Here is a 12,913-nt window from a genome sequence, read left to right as displayed (position 1 = left end):
GCGAGTCCAGAATTCCGACACGTGATTCCGACATGCACGGGGTCAATTTTAAAAATTTATAATACTTGATGAGTCAAAATATAAATATACACAAAAGAAGTAATAAAAAAGTAATAAAATTGCTATAAATATACACACATGGGGTCTGTTGACACCTAAATTTTGTCAATCCATTTAGTTATTTATTGCATAAACATTGGGGATTAATTTTTAACCCCTAAACAAAAATATCACAATTGCATTATGCATTTGCATCAGACCGATGGCAAAAGACTCGAGTAAATAATTCTAAATTGGATTGATTGGATTAAGCTTACGATCATAAAAATTTGAACAAAACTCATAGCCGAAAATTGCATCAATTAGGCTATTTTCTGTCCTGCGATAGTAGAATATTTCGAAATATTCGATAGGCAACAAGGAAAAGAAAGGTGGATTCCCAATATATTATGCATGCCCAGCTATTTGGGGAAGGAAATAAGAGAGGCAGCAATGGTGATGATATCTTGCGGTGGCTTTCATGAAAAAGGAAAAGACATCTATCTTGGCAAGCTGGGGCTCCATTGAATACCTACATGATCCGAAGAATATATTTTGGAGATCAAGTTTCCAAGAGAAGCATAGGATATCGGCTATTTAGTGGAGTACACGCAGATAGAAAAATAGGAGGCCACACAATTAAGAATACACGGCCACATGGAAAGAGGGAGGTCGGCAACATACACTGAGAGCAAAGAAGCTGAGAGGGAGAGAGAGACATAGGAAACCTTCGTAGAAGACGAAAGGGGAGGCCGATCCATCAATAACACCTTCATCAGTTGCCGTGCTGGTCTTTCGCAATATTGCCGTGCCAAGTGAGTTCCTCCGAGCCCTGCCACACCGCCTCAACAAGCTGTTGTCCCAACGAGAGCCTCCCGTTGACTTGATGCTGAGCCTGAGCTGTCGTCGAGTTGGTCCTATTCCCTGCGAAGTTTATGTTTTGTAGGTCCATTGGCACGAACCGCTGTCACCACTCGCTGCCGTTGTTCACCGTTGCCCTGCCATGCTGAGCTGTGAAAATCCGACGTGAGCTGCTCTGACGTCGTCCTTTGGCCCGATGCCAAGACAAGTTGCCGTCCCGTTGAGCTCGGTCAAAATTCAGCAAACATCCGAGTCTCTAAAATCTGCGCAAGAGAAGGGCACACGTTCTTCGAGTAATGGAGGACGTAAAAATTGAAAGGGGAGGATTTCGCACACTTATTTTTATATAAATTCGGAGCCACTTGGCCATTCTATCACGTGTAGAGTTTTTTAGCAGGACTTTTGGTGAATTCGGAGCAAGTGGCAGCCCCTGGACTTTCCTCTCACATCAGCACCATGTCCTTATAACAATCCAAGTGCATCATTGAATAGTCCAGGCGAACTTCATCAGCACGTTTGCTGATCCGACGATCCCTGTATTGTCACAGGCCACCACCACGACGAAAGTTATTGTTTTGCAGATCGCCTCTCGAAGTTTACGTGTAGATTGTTGAACCAACCACAATTTGTGACTACTCGCGGAGCTAGAACCTCTGTTGCGCATGATTTGAGTTGCAATCACGAGCCTCATCGTGCTGATCAGTACAGCAGCAGCCATTCAGCTGAGCATACGCAGGCTACCGCCATCCATTGTTCGTCCGAACTCAACAACGTGGTCCATGTGACACCAAATATTAGGTAAGAATCTCTTTTAATTCGATTTTCATATATCCTTATCGCCGAATTTATGGGATTATCTCATATGACTATTTGAATGATACCATCATATCCACAAAATATCGATTAGCATTTTAAATTGGGAAATCTACCTAATTCCGCAACATACATATGATTGACGGTCCGATTTCATGCTCGAAATACGACCTGCAATCGTACGAAAAAATCACCAATCCGATCTCAAGCTCGAGATATGATTCATGATTTTATTTAAAAATTGGTCAATCCGATCTCATACACGAGATACAATATGTCAATTTATTTCCCAAAATTAAGTGGACATGGATGATATCTTGCTTGATTCGGTGCCGTCCTGTTTTTTATGCCTTTATTTGATTGCTCCTGTAAAAGGAAAAAATAAAAAACATTTGAGTTAGATTAGGTTCATGTTAGAATATTACTTATTTTAGGATTATTTTGCATGTTTAGAATAGGAAATTTATTTATTTCGAATTCCTTAAATAAAAATCCTTGAATTGCACGTTTAATTATTGGCAATTTTAATTTCGAATTTCGTAATAAAAAAATTAGAATTATGGCATTCTTTGCATGTCATTGCATATTAGGATAGATTGCATGCTTATTAAGAAAATAAAAAAAATCATGTGCATGTCATATAGCGTTAGGTTCATGAAATGCACGTCATTTAATGATTATTGCTAGGTTCATTTAATTAGAAATTGCTCGTCATTAGGATTATGTCATTTTGGATAATTTAGATCGCATGTTTAATTATTGCATGTTCATTAAGAAAACACAAAAAATTATTTTACTCATTCATATAGTTTAGGCTATATTGTCATGTCATATTATTTCATGTTAGATTAGTAGCATGCATTGCATATTGCACGATTTTAATTAATTAAGTAAAAACAAAAAGAAATTGCGTGTTAATTAGAAATCATATGTAGGATTGTTGATGTGAATTCCGATCTAACAACGCAGATGCTTTCGTTGCTATGAGGTAAGTTTTTGCAATTTATTTGTTGTTTATCTGGGTGTTAAATTGGTGGATTGCGCACCCGCATGATAATCTCACATGTTAGGGAAATAGATTTAAAATCAATTCAAGTTGCCTGCCAAACAATTTTTTCAAAATAAAAGAGAAAGGTACCGAAAGGGCGTTAGAGAAATCTAGCGTAACCAAGTCTCCGAACTCATAAATCTCTAGTTCGTAGGAGTAAAGTAAATCTCCCGTTACTTTACTTGGGTTTCTAATTGACCCACAAAAAAATAGATTAGTGGCAACTCCTGATTAAAAATCATTTGCATATTAAGAATTCAAACCTAAATCGCGAATTGGTATGGGTTTGGGAGAGCCCGAGTTAAGTCTAGGCTTAACAATTCATTAGCCAAACCCTAGGTGACACACCTGAAAAATTGGTCGCGACAGGGTCAATTTTTTTTTTTTCAGTTTTGCTTTTTTATAATTGTTTTAGTTTTTTTAAAAGTCTTTTACTATGAAAGAAGTAATAAAAAAATTCTATATATGATAAATAAATAAATTTAAAAATATCATTTCAACATTTTTCTTTAAATAATGTTTTTTCCTCTTACTTTTATGTATTATTGTAACAAATTAAAATAATGAATGATATTATTTAATTTTTTTTTCATGTAAATTAATTCTAGGCTATTTTTATTATTATTATTTATGTATTTATGTATAAAAATATTTAATATATAACGTGTCGGAATGTGTCGAAATTCTCTATTTTTAATAAATGACGTGTCGGTGTGTAGTGTCGTGTCGTGTAGTGTGTTGCATGTCTGTGTCGATGCTACATAGGCGAAGACAAGCCGGCTCATTGCCATTTGTCTTTGTTTGGACAAAGAGAAAGCAAACGAGAGGGTGAAGTTGGTTTTGAGCTCAACTAGAATTGGTTAAGTTCAGGTCGACTTCTAATTTGGACCGGTGATCTTCGGGCATTATTTGCTTTAGTCTAGCTTCAGAAAAGCTGGGCTTAAATTGTTGTGCAGTGGGCTTAGTGCAATTAGAAGAAGAGGCCAGGCCGAGTATATTTGGTCCAGCAAAATAGGTTTATTCGTAGGGGTGTCAATGGTTTGGTTCGGTTTAGTTTTTGAAAACCGAACTGAGCCGAACTGAATTGTTAGAAAAATCTTCCGAACCAAACTAAATGAGACTGAACTGAATACAAATTGAACCGAAATTTCGGTTCGGTTCGGTTTTTTGATTTTTGATTTTCAGCTTTTGGTTTTTGGTTTTTTTTTTTCCTTCCATTTTTCAAGAATCATCATCTACTCAACCGACCACCCCGGAGAAGCAAGAATCTCCAGATTTCTTTTCGTTTCTCCCCGCTAGGATCCGAAAGATGAGTGTTCTTGGGTAACCACATGCGTTCGACATGCCGGAGCTTCAGGTGTGGAACAATGCCGCCTTCGACAACAACAAGTCCAAAGACTTCGTCGCCGCCACTGCCGGTGTCAAGGCATCTTGGTCGTCGGTCAACCCCGTCTTCGTGAAGCTCTCCGACTCACTCAAGTTTGACGACCTCATCAAGGAAAACGGGAGCCCCAAGTGAGCCAATTCCCAGATTTCCCTCAAATCCTCCGTTCCTTCCAAGATCCGGTGGAAGCGGGGCATGCTTGGAGCCCTTGTCGGCCAAAGCCATAGATTGAGAAGGCAATGGCAAGACTATAGATGCGAAGATTAAGGAGATAGAGAAGGAGATCAAGCGCCTATCGTCGAGGCTCGAGGTGCTTTGCCTTGAGAAGGGCAAAGCTGGGGATGAGAAGAAGCCCCACGAGAGAGTTGTCTCGGCCAAGTTCAAGGAGCCGAAGCAAGTGGTGTGGATCGAAAGAGATCCGAATGCCGCGAAGAGGATCAAGGAGACTCTGCTGTCGAGCGAAGCCAAAATTGAACCGGAGAGGGCTCAATTTGGGGGCCAGCGAAGATCGCTTTGAGCATCGATAAATCACGTCCCTTGATCAAGGGAGAGATCACTCCGGTCTATTGATACGAGAACCAAAGGAAATCGTGCTTCTAGAAGTTGGAGGAGATCGACGAATTGAAAGTCATGAAGGAGAGGAGGACAGATTTTATCGATTTGTGGTTCGGTTCAGTTCGGTTAACTGATAAAAACCGAACTAATAAAAAAATATTGGTTTTTAATGAGAACTAAACTGAAAACCGAACCAAACCGAAAAAATTGAATTTTTGGTTCGGCTCGGTTCGGTTTTCGGTTTGGTTCCTAACACCCCTATTTATTTGGGCCGAGCCTCGCGGCGATCCAAATTCCTTTTAGCAATATTAAAACTCATAAAAAGAAAATAATAAAAATGAAACATGAAAATCATGAAATTTTTTATAAGATGTCAAAGAAAAATCCTAAATATTGTAAAATTTCAAAAAATGCATAAAAATGCTAGAAAAATAAAAATTTTAAATAATCCTGAAAATTTTGAAAATTCATAAAAAATTTTAGTGAATTCCAAAAAAATCCAAAATATTATAATTCCTCAAAAAGGTTAAAAATAGTTTTGGGTAATGTACTTTTAAAAAGTGGAAGCCTTTTGATCTAAAATCGCGATCAAAGTTGACCAAGCCTTAAGGCTCTATTTTAATGTTTCGATTGCGTTAGAGACATTTTCCCTTGATTGCATACTTTCAACATGATTATGGTTTCCCTTTGCTTAATTAGGATCAGTACTTATTCCTTAGCACTAGATGCTTGTTTTTCCTACAATTTATTTAATGCTCCCTTAGTTGTTGACGATTATTTTAAGAGAAAATCTCAAATAAGGATCTGAAGTGACTTCATTTTCTCAAAAAATGACCCAAAGTAAACACTATATCAAATAATGACCCATAATGGCTAATTTTCTCTTAAATAAGGACCCAAACTTCCAATCTTATTTATAGCTTGGGGTAGTTTTGTCCAAGAACATTTTTTCTTTAATTTTTTTTCTTTCTTCATTTTCCTCACACCTCCTCCTTCGCTCTACATTGCCTCCTTCTTCAACACCAATTAGGGCCCCTACCAGCAACCACGTGTGTGGCATCCCAAAAATTCAAGACAAGCTCTAAGGTGTATTAAAGCTCATGATTAGGTAATGAAATTACCTATGGTTTATGCTTTAGCCATTAGTTTTCTCTTAAGGTTAAGTGATATATGCTTGTGTTCACGAATTTTTGAAAAATTAGAATTATAGGATAAATTAATGAGAATAATCTATGCTTGGCTATGCACCTCATAGACTAAATTCCTATAAATAAAATGTTACAAGACTTTGGCCATGTGGAATTTAAAATTTAAAATTTAAAATTTATAGAAGAAAGAATAAAAGGAAAAAATGATTTTTTATTTAGGTTTGGGCCTTAGGCCCAGGGGGATTTTGGTGGGCCGAATGGCCGGCCCAATAGAAGCCCACGGAGGGGTTGTCGCCGGCCCAAGTGAGGCCCAAAAGGGAGTGGCTGGCTCATTGCATGGGCTTTGCCAAGTGGCAAAGAGGTCTTCATGCATTAGCCATCAAGGGTGGCAAGTGATGATTGCTAATGATGGAGAATTGGGGGAATAAAAGGGAAGGAGAGAGAGAGTGGCCGGTTGGTTTCCGTCCAAGCCAAAGAGAGAGAGAGAGAGAGAGAGAGAGAGAGAGAGAGAGAGGGAATTGCGAGAGAGAGAGAGAGGGGCGCCGAGAGGAGAGGAACCGAGGAGGAGGAGTCGCCCATCGCCGCCCGCACGCCGTCTGTCCCTCGCCGAGGTGCCGTCCCTTTTGCTGCCATTCGTTCGGTCTTAGAGGCAAGTTGGGACTGATTTCCACTCTTGCATGTGTGCCTTGCATGTGTGATTTGTTGGTGGTAGGTTTCGGATGCTAGGGTAGACAAAACCGAAGCTAGAATGTGACTTGTTTTTTTAGTGATGTTGCTGTTTTCGTATGAACTGCCTGAACCAGAATATTGTCAGAGCTTGCATGCATGTTTTGAGTTCGATTTTGACTTTGATTCTTTCATGAAAGTTGTATCCAACATCTTAAACTTCAACATACTAAAATTTTGGACACAATGGTGGAGATTTAAGGGGTCAAACCCTCATCCTACGAAGACACTAGATCTAGAACGATTTTGCTGACCTTTTGGTAGATCTGTGGTTGCATGTCAATTTTTATCAAGAATCTTTCTTCAACTTCTCCATGAAACTTGTAGAGAACATCTTAAAGACTAACATACTCAAATTTTAAATGAAATGAACAAGTGTAGCCTAGTGAATCAACTTACTCTTGAAGACGGTAAATCTGGAGACGCGGTACTGGACACCCGAGACTTCATGGACCCATATGGTGACTGCACTTATTCCGGCGGTAGAAGCACATGCGTTACTTGACAAAGGATTTCAAGGATACCTAGCCATAGTTAAAGATTATGCAAGGGAGGAGCCTAAACTTGAGGAAGTTCGAGTAGTTAATGAATTTCAAGATGTATTTCTGAGGAATTGCCTGGATTACCACCGGAGCGGGAAGTTGAATTTGAAATTGAATTAATGCCTGGAACAGGACCAATATCAAAAGCCCCATATAGGATGCCCTTAGTCGAATTGAAGGAGTTGAAAGTACAACTATAGGAGTTGCTTGACAAAGGATTCATTAGACCAAGTGCTTCACCTTGGGGTGCACCGGTCTTGTTTGTGAAAAAGAAAGATGGATCGATGCGCTTGTGCATTGACTATAGGCAGCTGAACCAGGTGACCATTAAAATAAATATCCTTTGCCTAGAATTGATTACTTGTTTGACCAACTCCAGGGAAGTTCGGTCTTCTCTAAGATTGACTTAAGGTCGGGATACCATCAGCTAAGAATTTAGAAAGAGGACATTCCTAAGACTGCGTTTAGGACTCGTTATAGACACTGCGAGTTCCTTGTTATGCCATTTGGACTGACTAACGCGCCAGCTGCATTTATGGATTTAATGAATAAGATATTTAAGCCCTATTTAGACCAATTTGTGATTGTATTTATTGATGATATTCTGGTATATTCAAGAGGGCCTAAAGAGCATGAGCAACATTTAAGGATAGTTTTGCAGACCCTAAGAGAGCATAAGTTGTATGCCAAGTTTAGTAAGTGTGAGTTCTGGTTGGACCGGATAATATTTTTAGGGCATATGGTGTCAGGAAAAGGAATTGCAGTAGACCCGGCAAAAGTTGAAATGGTAGTAAATTGGCCGAGACCAACGACACCTACTGAAATACGAAGTTTCTTAGGACTTGTTGGTTATTATAGAAGGTTTATTGAAGGATTTTCACAATTGGCAGGTCCTTTAACTAAGTTGACCCGAAAGAATGTGAAATTTGAATGGAATGGGGAATGTGAAAGGAGTTTCCAAGAGCTTAAAAGGAAATTGACCTCAGCTCCAATCCTCACTATACCGACTGGACTTGATGGTTTTACAGTATATAGTGATGCATCTCACAAAGGACTGGGATGTGTTTTGATGCAACACGACAAGGTCATAGCCTATGCATCTAGACAATTGAAACCCCATGAACTGAATTACCCAACGCATGATTTAGAGCTAGCAACTATAGTGTTTGCCTTGAAGATATGGAGACACTATTTGTATGGGGAGAAGTTTGAGATTTATACGAATCATAAGATCTTGAAATATCTGTTCTCACAAAAGGAGTTGAACATGAGACAAAGGAGGTGGATGGAGTTATTAAATGATTATGATTGTGAGATAAGATACCATCCAGGGAAAGCGAATAGGGTAGCGGATACTCTTAGTCGTAAGTTGGCTATGGAAATGGCTAGTTTAAGGATGGCAGAATGGGGGTCGTTAAAGTCTATAGCAGACTCAAAGTTTAAATTAAAAATGGATTGTCTTACTGGTATGCTTAGTGCATTAAGAATAGAACTCGAGATTATTCAGAAAGTTAAAAACTTGCAGGAATTTGACCCAGAGATTTTGAAAGCGAAAGATGCTGTGTCTTTTGGAAAAAGACCGGAATTTCATGTCTCTGAAGATGGAGTGGTAAGATGCCAAGGACGACTCTGTGTTCCCGATAACGAAGAATTAAAGAAGGAAATTCTATCGGAGGCACATAAGAGTAATTATAGTATTCATCCGGGTAGTACAAAGATATATAGGAATTTACGTCAGCAGTTTTGGTGGAATAGTATGAAGGCAGATACGGCTAAGCATGTTTCTCAATGTTTGACGTGCCAGGAAGTAAAAGCGGAGCATCGCAAACCCACGGGACTCTTGAGACCATTAGACATACCAGAATGGAAATGGGAGCATATAACAATGGACTTTGTGCAAGGATTGCGAGGACATCTAGTGGTCATGATTCTATCTGGGTAATAGTGGACCGTTTGACTAAATCGGCTCATTTCCTAGCGGTTCGCATGGACTACCCAATGGATAAATATGCGGATATGTATGTAGGTCAAGTAGTACGCCTACATAGTGTCCCAGTGACTATTACCTCAGATCGGGATTCGAGATTTACTTCGAACTTTTGGCAAAGTCTCCAAATTGCATTAGGAACTAAGCTTCGGTTTATCTTGCTTTTCATCCCGACAGATGGACAATCAGAAAGAGTAATCCATACATTAGAGGATATGTTGAGGGCTTGTGTAATTGATTTCAAAGGAAATTGGGATGAAAGATTGCATTTGGTGGAGTTTGCCTATAATAATAGTTTCCATAATAGTATAGGCATGGCTCCCTATGAAGCATTATATGGAAGGAGATGTAGGACTCCTGTCTGCTGGAATGAAGTAGGTGAAAGGAAATTGTGATGCACGAAGGCTGGTACAAGTTACCACTGAAGTTGTTGAAATTATTAGGAAAAGACTTAAAACAGCTCAGAGTAGGCAGAAAGACTACGCAGATAGACGTAGAAGGCCTTTGGAATTTAGCGTGGGAGACCATGTATTCCTTAAGGTATCTCCAATGAAAGGGATATCTCGATTTGGGATGAAGGGTAAGTTAAGCCCCAGATTTATTGGACCTTTTGAAATACTCGAAAGGATAGGGGATGTAGCTTATCGCTTAGCGCTACCTCCTAAGTTGGGAAATTTGCATGATGTGTTTCATGTATCGATGTTGAGGAAGTACCAGCCGGATCCTGGTCACATACTCAATCATGAAGCCATCAAAGTGGATGAGAAAGTGAGGTACATCGAAGAGCCTGTACAGATATTGGATCGAAAGGAACAAATTCTTAGGATTAAGAAGATCCCTCTAGTTAAGGTATTATGGCGACATCATGATGTGGAGGAAGCCACATGGGAAAGTGAAGATCAGATAAAGGAAAAGTACCCCTATTTGTTTCAAGAAGGCACGAGTGGTGTCTAATTTCAAGGATGAAATTCTCTAAGGAAGGGAGAATTGTGGCATCCCAAAAATTCAAGACAAGCTCTAAGGTGTATTAAAGCGCATGATTAGGTAATGAAATTACCTATGGTTTATGCTTTAGCCATTAGTTTTCTCTTAAGGCTAAGTGATATATGCTTGTGTTCATGAATTTTTGAAAAATTAGAATTATAGGATAAATTAATGAGAATAATTTATACTTGGCTATGCACCTCATAGACTAAATTCCTATAAATAAAATGTTACAAGACTTTGGCCATGTGGAATTTAAAATTTAAAATTTATAGAAGAAAGAATAAAAGGGAAAAAATTGATTTTTTATTTAGGTTTGGGCCTTAGGCCCAAGGGGGGATTTTTGGTGGGCTGAATGGCCGGCCCAATAGAAGCCCAAGGAGGGGCTGTCGCCGGCCCAAGTGAGGCCCAAAAGGGAGTGGCCGGCCCATTGCATGGGCTTTGCCAAGTGGCAAAGAGGTCTTCACGCATTGGCCATCAAGGGTGGCAAGTGATGATTGCTAATGATGGAGAATTGGGGGAATAAAAGGGAAGGAGAGAGAGAGTGGCCGGTTGGTTTCTGTCCCAGAGAGAGAGAGAGAGAGAGAGAGAGAGAGGGAATCAGAGAGAGAGAGAGAGAGAGAGAGAGAGGGCGCCGAGAGGAGAGGAACCGAGGAGGAGGAGTCGCCCGTCGCCGCCCGCACGTCGTCCGTCCCTCGCCGGGGTGCCGTCCCTTTTGCTGCCATTCGTTCGGTCTTAGAGGCAAGTTGGGACTGATTTCCACTCTTGCATGTGTGCCTTGCATGTGTGATTTGTTGGTGGTAGGTTTCGGATGCTAGGGTAGACAAAACCGAAGCTAGAATGTGACTTGTTTTTTTAGTGATGTTGCTGTTTTCGTATGAACCACCTGAACCAGAATCTTGTGAGAGCTTGCATGCATGTTTTGAGTTCGATTTTGACTTTGATTCCTTCATGAAAGTTGTAGCCAACATCTTAAAATTTAACATACTAAAATTTGGGACAAAATGGTGGAGATTTAAGGGGTCAAACTCTCATCCTACGAAGACTATAGGAAATTATCTAAAATGAATCTGGCCTAGAAGTCTTCATGAAAAACATACTTCGGTGTCTTAACTATAACCTGGTAAAATTTTATAATTTTCGGAGGTCGTTCGGGTATTTTAATCGAATTATTTCAAAAACTGTACATTCTGTTTCTATCCGAAATTGCATGTTGTATTTGTGTGAATTATATCTTTTGTGTGGAACTCTATTGGGCATGAGTTTTTCATGAAATTATTATCTTATTGTCTTGTCTATCACATGCCTTGATTACATGTTTTTTGAGAATCATATGGATATTTAATTTAATTATTTTCTAAAATGGTACAAGCTAGAATTTAAATAAACTTCAAAAAGGCATGATTAATGGACTATTCTAAATTGAACGAATTCCATGAATTTTATTGTTATGAATGATTGCGTCTTGCTGCATGTATGATGATGACTGATGATGCATGTATAAATTAAGGGATGAAAGTGATTTTCTTTGCCATTACCTTATGTGCCATGCGGAGTTGAGACCTAAATTGGTAAACATGAACAGTGATAAATGAGGAGATTGTTTGTGGGGATGATAATGCCCTGGGAGTATCAGGATGCCTGAGATGGGGGGTGCCGGATGCCCGGAATGTATAGAGATACATGGTTAGATGGCCTCGGGAGTTTCGAGATGCCCGGAATGGTTGGGTGTCGGAAGCCTCGGAGGTCTTTGCCTGAGGGGATGCCTCGTGATGCCAGTTGGGATGCGAGATGCCCGGAATGTGGGGGTGCCGGATGCCCGGTGGCCTTAAATGGCTAAATGCGGGAGGTTTTCTCGCGATGCCAGGATGGGGTGCGAGTGTAAAGTATGGGATGCAATTGATGATCCCGAGAAAGAGTGATATGGTGATCGAATTGAAAGTTAAAAGTGGAAATTGAATCATGCATATATGAGATGATATGATGATGATCACCTATGGCATGATGATTTGCATATATAATATGATGATGATCACCTATGGCATGATGATATGCATATATGATATGAGATGATGATGATCACCTATGGCATGATGACTTGCATATATGATATGATGATGATCACCTATGGCATGATGACTTGCATATATGATATGATGATGATCACCTATGGCATGATGACTTGCATATATGATATGATGATGATCACCTATGGCATGATGACATGTATGTGATATGATTGTGATGAAGATGTATGATGGTATATGCATGGCTTCAAGGTAAGTAGGCTTGGATGCATGAATGACATGTATTATGTTGTGATTGTATTGTATGATGCATTGAGTGGTTATTGGATCATTTACCTGCTGAGTGGTTGTACTCACCCCTTCGGTTTAAGATTAGAAAGATGCCGCTTCCTACCATCACGTGAGGCACCTTCTATGGCCTCCCATCGGATGTAGAAGTAGAATGTACGGAGATCGATTGCGTCACCGTCCCTGGATTGACTTTTGTGCAAGTGCGAGTACTGGTTATGTACGATGTGGGCCTGGCTGGGGGCCCAATCATCTAGGAGTTCTTGTCAATTCATGTTCGCCAAGACTGAGTGTTTAGGGGGATGTTGCCGCCACCACCACCCGACGCGCCAGGATGGGTGTGATGGTTGTGTGAGAGGTAGAGAATTGGCATTTCTTTTTGGGAGTAGCCGCCGCTGTTAGATGGAGGACGTCATGTGATTACTTTAGGGGTCGTAGTATCTTTTTGAGATGTGGCCAAGTGTAGCTGGAAATCTTGGCTTTCTTTTGTTGTATCGACCCGCGAAAAATC

This window comes from Eucalyptus grandis, chromosome 5, assembly GCF_016545825.1.
Source record: "Eucalyptus grandis isolate ANBG69807.140 chromosome 5, ASM1654582v1, whole genome shotgun sequence".
In the NCBI taxonomy this organism is placed as follows: domain Eukaryota; kingdom Viridiplantae; phylum Streptophyta; class Magnoliopsida; order Myrtales; family Myrtaceae; genus Eucalyptus; species Eucalyptus grandis.
This window is presented reverse-complemented; position numbering follows the sequence as displayed.